This window comes from Cylas formicarius, unplaced genomic scaffold (genome assembly GCF_029955315.1).
Source record: "Cylas formicarius isolate icCylForm1 unplaced genomic scaffold, icCylForm1.1 PGA_scaffold_3__17_contigs__length_32017465, whole genome shotgun sequence".
Lineage (NCBI taxonomy): Eukaryota > Metazoa > Arthropoda > Insecta > Coleoptera > Brentidae > Cylas > Cylas formicarius.
In genome coordinates, this window is record NW_026844326.1 from 13,561,721 (window position 1) to 13,569,520 (window position 7,800).

At 32.4% G+C, this 7,800-nt stretch overlaps 1 protein-coding gene across 1 annotated transcript in view; it reads right to left on the minus strand.

The window, feature by feature from the left end:
• Positions 1-7,456, minus strand: part of LOC132699726 (uncharacterized) — a 135,519-nt gene extending 128,063 nt beyond the window's left edge. The window contains exon 1 of the mRNA XM_060666593.1: positions 7,008-7,456. The gene's annotated coding sequence lies outside the window, so the exon portion shown is untranslated. The remainder of the gene's footprint in view (positions 1-7,007) is intronic.
• Between the last annotated feature and the right edge of the window lie 344 nt (positions 7,457-7,800).

The following is a 7,800-nucleotide window of genomic DNA, read 5'->3' on the forward strand; positions in this document are numbered from 1 at the left end:
AAACACCATTCACAATCACATGAAAAATGAGTCCAAATTTTACAAAACAATCCTGATTGTGAGTATAGAGTTATGCATAAAAACTTGGAGCATTTTGTCGGACGATTTGCGTATCATTCAACTGTTTTCAAATTCATGTTTGCAATAATTATTAAATAATAATTATTTTTTTAATATAAGTAATATTCCACCGTGCAAAGAAATTTATAAAACTTGTGATGATGTTTTAAAGAATAGGTTTAAATCAATTCAGTTCAAATCAATTTAAAAATTCCATTGATTCAAATATACACCTAGGTATATAAATTGCAGGATACAATAGTCCATTCTAGAAACTAAAAATTTAAATTTAAAACTAAGCACATAAATACATAACAGACGAGTATCGCATTTTGCTTTGTCACAAATAATTTTTGTTTTGTTTTTTCAAAATAATTCAAATTCAGTTTTCTAAATTTATGGGCATATATTATGTATAGATGTATAGAATCTTATACCTTACGAATTCAATATTATTCAATTTATTCCCTACATGGTCTGATTGCTTGGCGCAAAAAAAATTTCAATTGTCATTTTATTTAATCAAGGTGTTGTTCGCTATAAAGATATGATTGCAATTGGAAGGGCTGTATTTATTAAATTGTATACTCTTAGTTTTCCGATATTAGACGCAATCCTTTTTTTACACTAATGGAAAAAATTCCTTCGGGGCTAAGTTTACGTCTTTGTCACTGCTACCACTGCTTAAATGAACACTCATTCCCATCTACAAAGTTCAGGGAGGTCGTTTTTGAAGTTCAACATTACTTCATTTAGTTGGGCATATAAGACCGAATCCACTTTGCCACAGCAAAATTAAAGCACTCATAGGGCTCTGAGACTAAGACCAAGGCTTTTGGCAGATCGAAAAACAATTGCCAGTGCTCAATTACTTGAAATATTCAGAATGTCCAGCAAGTATAAGCACAACTATTGAATCGACTTGTATAAATTAATAAAATTTTGGCATTTTCTCTAAGTCACTGTAATTAGCTCAAAAATTAGGTGTCATTTTACAGAGCTGAAGTTTTGATTAGTTTTGACATTGTTACTAGTACTTTGCCTTTAAAAAGGACACTCGATTTTTGCCTCGATTTTGAAAAAAATAAAATAAATTTAAAGTAAAATCCACTGACACTTTGTCTGGATACACACTTAAAAAATCCATAATGCGAAACCGAACATTATAAGACAGCTTAATACATTTTAAATTGATTTCTACCCTATACTCTTATCTAAGCTTACATCGCAAGTCGCCGAAAATTTTGATAATTTAGACTTGCAACCTTTCTTCGGCTGAATTACCTCGAAAACGGTTTATTTTCGAAAACCTACATCCCGCGCGCAACCGTTCCATAAAAGTCCTTTTAACTTAACGAGAAAGCGATGCCATCCTCGAAATACATTTTCAATTTATTTAAACTCCACCGCACCGCATTAAGCCGCTGGCCGTTGGGGTTGAAAGAAATCTGCAATTTCGGCAAACAATTAAGGTAGCGCCCGGTTCGTTTGAACTTATTTATTCCGCTGGTTTTCTGGGGTTATTTGGTTGTTCCCTTTAAACCAGCTGACGGCAAATCTTCCAACGTAAAGGGAAGTTCTGAGAAAAAAAAGGAGCCAGAAAAAAATCCGTTTATAGGGAACGTGTACCAAAATGCCGATTGGATCTCAAACCCTTCGTCTTTACTCGCGGAAACCTTAATTCCGAAGGGACTTTGGGTGGGGTAAAGCTTTGGGTGCATTTTCATTGACAAAAGCGAATTAGATGGAAAAATCTATTTTTTACGTATTAATTTTAATTTTTGACTTGATTTTGTGTTTTAAAACAGTTACATATTTATTAAATCGTATTATGGGACCCTAGCTTCATTTTTTTTACTAAAATATTTTCGAATAAATTGGCCAAAAAAAGTTAATTGATTATGAACTATTGTAAAGTAATTCTGGCAAATCTCAAGTTTCGCGCGACTTTAATTTTTTTTTGCATATATGTTTAATCAAAACGTTAAAATCACAATTTTCGAAAAACCACATTCCATTTGTTCATATTCTGGTTGAAATTTTCACAGAAACTACAGGCTCGTTTAACTCGAAACCTAGGGGGGTTACAAAAAAAATTTAAATGCAAAACTTGTTTCTATTAAGATTACTTTTTTTTTTCTATTTTCCTAATCGTCACTTTTTGATATACAGGGTGATAAAACAAAGTTACATTTTTTTAAATAGAACACCCTATATTTTATTGCATTTTTGGATAGTCCTCTCTAAGACAAATTCACCGATATATATTAGTATGGATCTGCGATACACCGTTTCGAACTTATTAGCGATCATCTTCAGAATTCGGGTTATCTTTAAACTATCATTGTTGGGTTGCTTGTTAACTTTTTAAACTTTTTTCTATCTATTTACGAAAATAATGCTCATAATTTAAGAATCTTGTAAACGAGGTCCTTAAATGGAATAATATAAAAAATATTCATATTTTTAATAATATAGTCCACATATCTCTAAAAAATATATAGAAACCTGCCTGTTGAAAGTCACAAACGCAAAATGGATGATTATTTTGATGATGATTGATTAATTTTCACCTTGTTTACATAATCATGGCAATAGCTTTGAAAACAATAGTAGTTCTCTATTGTGGTCATATTGCATTGCATTATTAGCATGTTACATTACCAATAACAAAAGTCCGGCTCTTGCTCTCAGTTATAAGCAACTATAACCCATTTAAATTCACACCAGTACAAAAACGACAAGGAGGAGATTATAACTTAAGACTATGTTTAATGTTATGTTTAACTTTTGCAATATAATGATGGATAAACATTTTTTAGATAACATATTTCAAAATTGGACCAACGAATCAATATTTACAAAGTCTGCAGTGTTATTTAATAGAAAAAATATACATTATTGGAATTTAGAAAATATAAAATGTCTTTTTGGACCCATATTTTACCAACAAAATTTAACATCCGTACGTAACTACGTAAACTTATTATGGAACGAAATTCGGTCACTTATACAGAATAATATTCCCCAAAGATAGCATCCAAATTTAATTTGGCAGCAAGATGGCTCTCCTTACCATCGTTTTTTCAGAGTAAATTGGACAAAACGGAACCATCTCCTGGCCAGCGAGGAGTCCAAATTTGACCCCGATGGACGTTTTTTTTTTTCGCGCGGCATTACACTATCTGAATGAAACGAATTATACCATTTGAAAATAGGACATACTTCTTGTATTCTTCAAAACGGCGGACATATTGAAAAACTAGATTAATTAATTTTACTTCTAAGTAAAATGCATTAGTAATTAGTGCTAATTTTTGTAATCATTTCACGTAGACATTCATCATTGTAACATTGTGTGAAGCTGAATATTCTGTTTTTAATATGACTTCTTAACAATTCTCTAAAACGGTTGTGAACATGTTGATAAGGACGTAATTCCCAGATTCATATCTTTATAATTTAAATCTTATACCCGGTTTTGCATTTGATCTGCCAAGTAAGTCCAAACGGTAAGTCAGAGACGCGTACTATGTTATATAATTGAAATTGCTATTGAAAATCCAATAGAATTAAGAAAAGTATTTAATTTTGATCAGTGCCTAAAGAAAAGCATTATTTTAGTAAAAATAATAGATGGAAAACAGTTTAAAAAGTTAATACAACCCAACAATGATGATTTAAAAATTCTCATATATATCGTTGAATTTTTCTTTGAAAGGACTATCCAAAAATTTAAGAATATCTAGGGTGTTCTTTAAAAAAAAAAAGAAATTAAATTAAAATTAAAATTACTTCGTTTTACCACTTTGTATACAAAAAAGTGATTAGGTAAATAAAAAAAAATCGTTTTAATAGAAATAACCCCCCGTAGGTTTCGAGATAAGGTATAGGCCCCTCTTAAACGAGCTACCCTGTACATCTAAATTAGATGAATGTTTAACTTGAATTTATTGTTAAAAAAAATGTGAAATAATTTTCAAGTTTCATAACTTTAGTTACTTTTCTATTGGTATTTGCTTGTTTAAAAGAAGCGGTCGAAGTAATAAAAAAATAAAGTGTAATAAGTGTAAAATTGTAAAAGTTGTATTTTGGTTTCTAATTAAGTTATAACAGTGCATTGTGCAACAAGTTTGATAAACGACACTTTAGTCACAAGTTAATTTTAGGTAAATTATTGCAAAACATTAAGAATAACTTTTGTAACGTTACGTGACTGTCAGTGTTGACAAAATCTACCAAAAACATCCTATCACAGCCAAACCCGTGACTAAAGTTCTAAAGCTGACCCCTTAAAGCTTGATCGATGCTTAATTGGCCATTATAGAGCGGGGACTAGATTTCATAGAATGTGGATTGATACTAATTTAGAAGATACTTACATATATATCTTACTAATTTGAATTATTCTAATCTATTGTTCAAGTCTTAAATTTCGAAAAATAGCGATATCCAAAAAAATATCCAATCATATACTAAGACGAGAGTAAAGTTTTGTTGTTATTTCTGGCTTAAATATTAACCCATTGGAAAATTGGAAGCACCCGAAGTGGTCATTGTTGTAATGGGAACATCCTGCGGTCCTCAGACCTGCCTCTTGTCTGATTAAGTTAATGCAATGTGTCCACTTACGCCGTAATTAGCGGAACTAATTTACTGCATAGCGCGCCGTGCTGGCCGATTATCCCCTAATTCGATTAAACCAATTTTTTGAGGTTTTGTTATGTGCTTCCAGAAACATTCAGCAAAGATTTTAATTGCTATTATTGATCAAAAAGTAACCTTAGAACCAATATGACCTATATAACTAGCAAACAGAGTTAAGTTAAACAAAAACATGCTGCAAAATATATTGAAACCCGTTTATTTTTCTAACTATCTATTAGAGAAACTCCAGAGACTCCAAAATAATATTCATATTACCAAAAAAAGATCGATTATGACAATGGGATCAGCGCTTTGCTGAATTTTTTATTAAAATTAATCGGAAAGGTCTGATAAAAGTTGGCGAAACGCACGATTAGAAGATTTGAATGCACGATGAATATCAGATACTCAAAAGATCGCAAATTTTATTTTAAATAAATGAGAACCTAGTAACCAACAATTTCAAAAATAACTAAAATAAATATTAATATTTAAATGGGGATGGACACATCTCTACTGAGAAAATATCAGTTCTGTTGTGGCATAACCAATAATTTTAATAAAATCAATTATAAATAAAATTAAACAACTAACCATATATGGCTTACTTTTGGATAAAATACTATAATAAGTTGTTTTTTTAAGATGCTTATTTATTAGTTTCTGCATTACTTAGATTAAATGTAACTTATAATGATAATAATAATACGCTCTGAAGGTTGGCTTAGAAGTTCGATTCATTCGTGGATGTTAGTCAGAAAAAAATGGTGAGTCAGAAGTTAAAAAATTCCCCTTCTTATTTATTACTTCTTTGAAATTTTTGAAATTTTTTTACAAAGGCCGTGATATGAAACATTCTACTTTTTTGTAACGATCTGTATATTTTATTTTTATTTGTCTTACTTTTTGGTATTTAAGAGCATTGATATTTATTGTACTTCAACTAGTTTGTGTCATACGTATTTTAACTATATTTCAAATTAAATAAATTTACACATGTACAAAATGTGGATGAACCCCTACTGAAAATGTGGTATGGAAATCACGAATTCCTTGGGCGTTTTTTTTAAAGATTTTTTAAATACATTTTCTACCTAGAACGGTGTGGAATAAAGGTGCCAAACCATTAAACTCTCTATTTATCTATCTACTATTAATATATATTTATTATTTATGTGGCTGTACTGCAGGGAACAGTAATGGGCCCAGTTCTTTATCATCGGAACTTGAGAATGGACATAACCGAGCGTATATATTATGTTGCTGAATATAGAAGATCAATACTTTGTTTAAAGGAGAATCAACATCAAAATAATTTACTGGTTTGTCCATAACCTTCTCGCAGTGGTTTTTGCTGTTATTATTATATGATGCTTTCAACAAAAACAATTAAATAGCTAGGAATTGCAATTGATAATCTCCGCCGGTCAGCACATCTCACTTAAAATATTAAACAAATTTTACTGAAATTTGAGAATTTAAAACAGTTTTTGTCCTTGAAACTTTGTATTTTGCATTAGTATAACCACACCTTACCTATGGAATTGCCGGCTAGGGACGCGTTTCAAAAATACTCCAAAAAATTCGAAGGTAATGCAAAAGCATCTTACGGCATTGTATAAGCGACGACATGGATACAAGGCATCTTTTTTGCTATAGAATAACCTCTCCATGCTGAAAAAGCTGATTAATGTCCACTTTCAAAACTAAGGACATGCTAAAAAACGTATGGGCAAAGATGATTTTTTTTACTTGAAATTGAAACTATTTAACATCATTCCACAATCCATAATTTCATGTAGCAATATTATTAGCTTTTAGAAAAATGAAGTAGAGTGGTATTTATTCTTGTGAGGAGTATATGCTTTTGTGAATCCAATGCAAAGTAGGTAATGCAAGTGGAAGACATTCAATGCTGTACTAATTCGGCAAGAGTCCCGAAGCACTTTTATTGCCTAATGTAAAATTTATTATGATATAAGCGTATCTACTTCCCCTTCTGCTAACGAAGTACAAGTTAAATGAAATTAGTAACAAAATATCGCTTGCCATCAATATTAGTCAAAATTTATTCAAATTAATTCCACTGAATCGGACCAATTTGAAACGGGCGCTCCGCAGCTGCTATGACCAATAAGTCATGAGACGCTAGAGTAACGAGATAGCGTGGTTATTCACGCTAACCAATCCGTACGGATCGGCTAACGTGGTTTACTGAAATTTTTGAATACCCTAGACAAAGATTTTAATTGACGATTCGAGACCTTCATGTGTTCCGGAGATGATCACGACAAACTTACCTACAAAGTTGGTAATTTTGGATGATTTTTTGTACACCGCGCGGAATCTAAACAGTTGCGACTAACGTCTATTTAAGTGTCTATTTAACGAATGTTTTGGTCCCGCACTAAAACATTAACGTCCCTAAAGCTCTGTAAAAAACCGTTGTAGAAAATTACGTAACAGGAATACAAATACCATCCTCTCTTAACTATCTACGTTTAATTTTGTGCTTTAGTTAACTTCTTCCATATTTAAGGCCTACGATGTTTAATAAGTAATACGTTTAATAAATCCGTTTAGTGGTACCCGACCAGCACTTTATTTATTTAAAGACGAAAATACTTAGTTGATGAATTTTTAGCTCGAACGGTCGATCCTTAACCAGTTCCCTATTTATACAAATACCGATAAAAAAAATATATAAAAAAGAGGATAAATCTAGCACCAATATTTGCGTCGATATCGGAGAAACGTATGGCTACGTCACCACCGCGGACACTGCGTCGCGTTTTCCCGTATCTAGCGAACAGGATTTCTTTCTGGAGCCGGTTTATGGCAGGATGCTGGATCCTGCAGCCCGCGCGCGCGCCCTAGACCGTCACAGGATCCTGCAGGAACGAGGACGAGCGTCAGGGAGGCGAAGACGCGGGGGCAGAGTCCACGCGGTTGTCCCGCAGCAGCGGCGGACGGGTTGCAGGTGCCTCAGGGCTATTTACGCCGGTTATATTGGTTAGAAATTTTGTCTCGGTCGTTTAATGGAGGGGTGCCGAACGCCGATTACACTTTCGAATATTTACTTCGCAACCACCG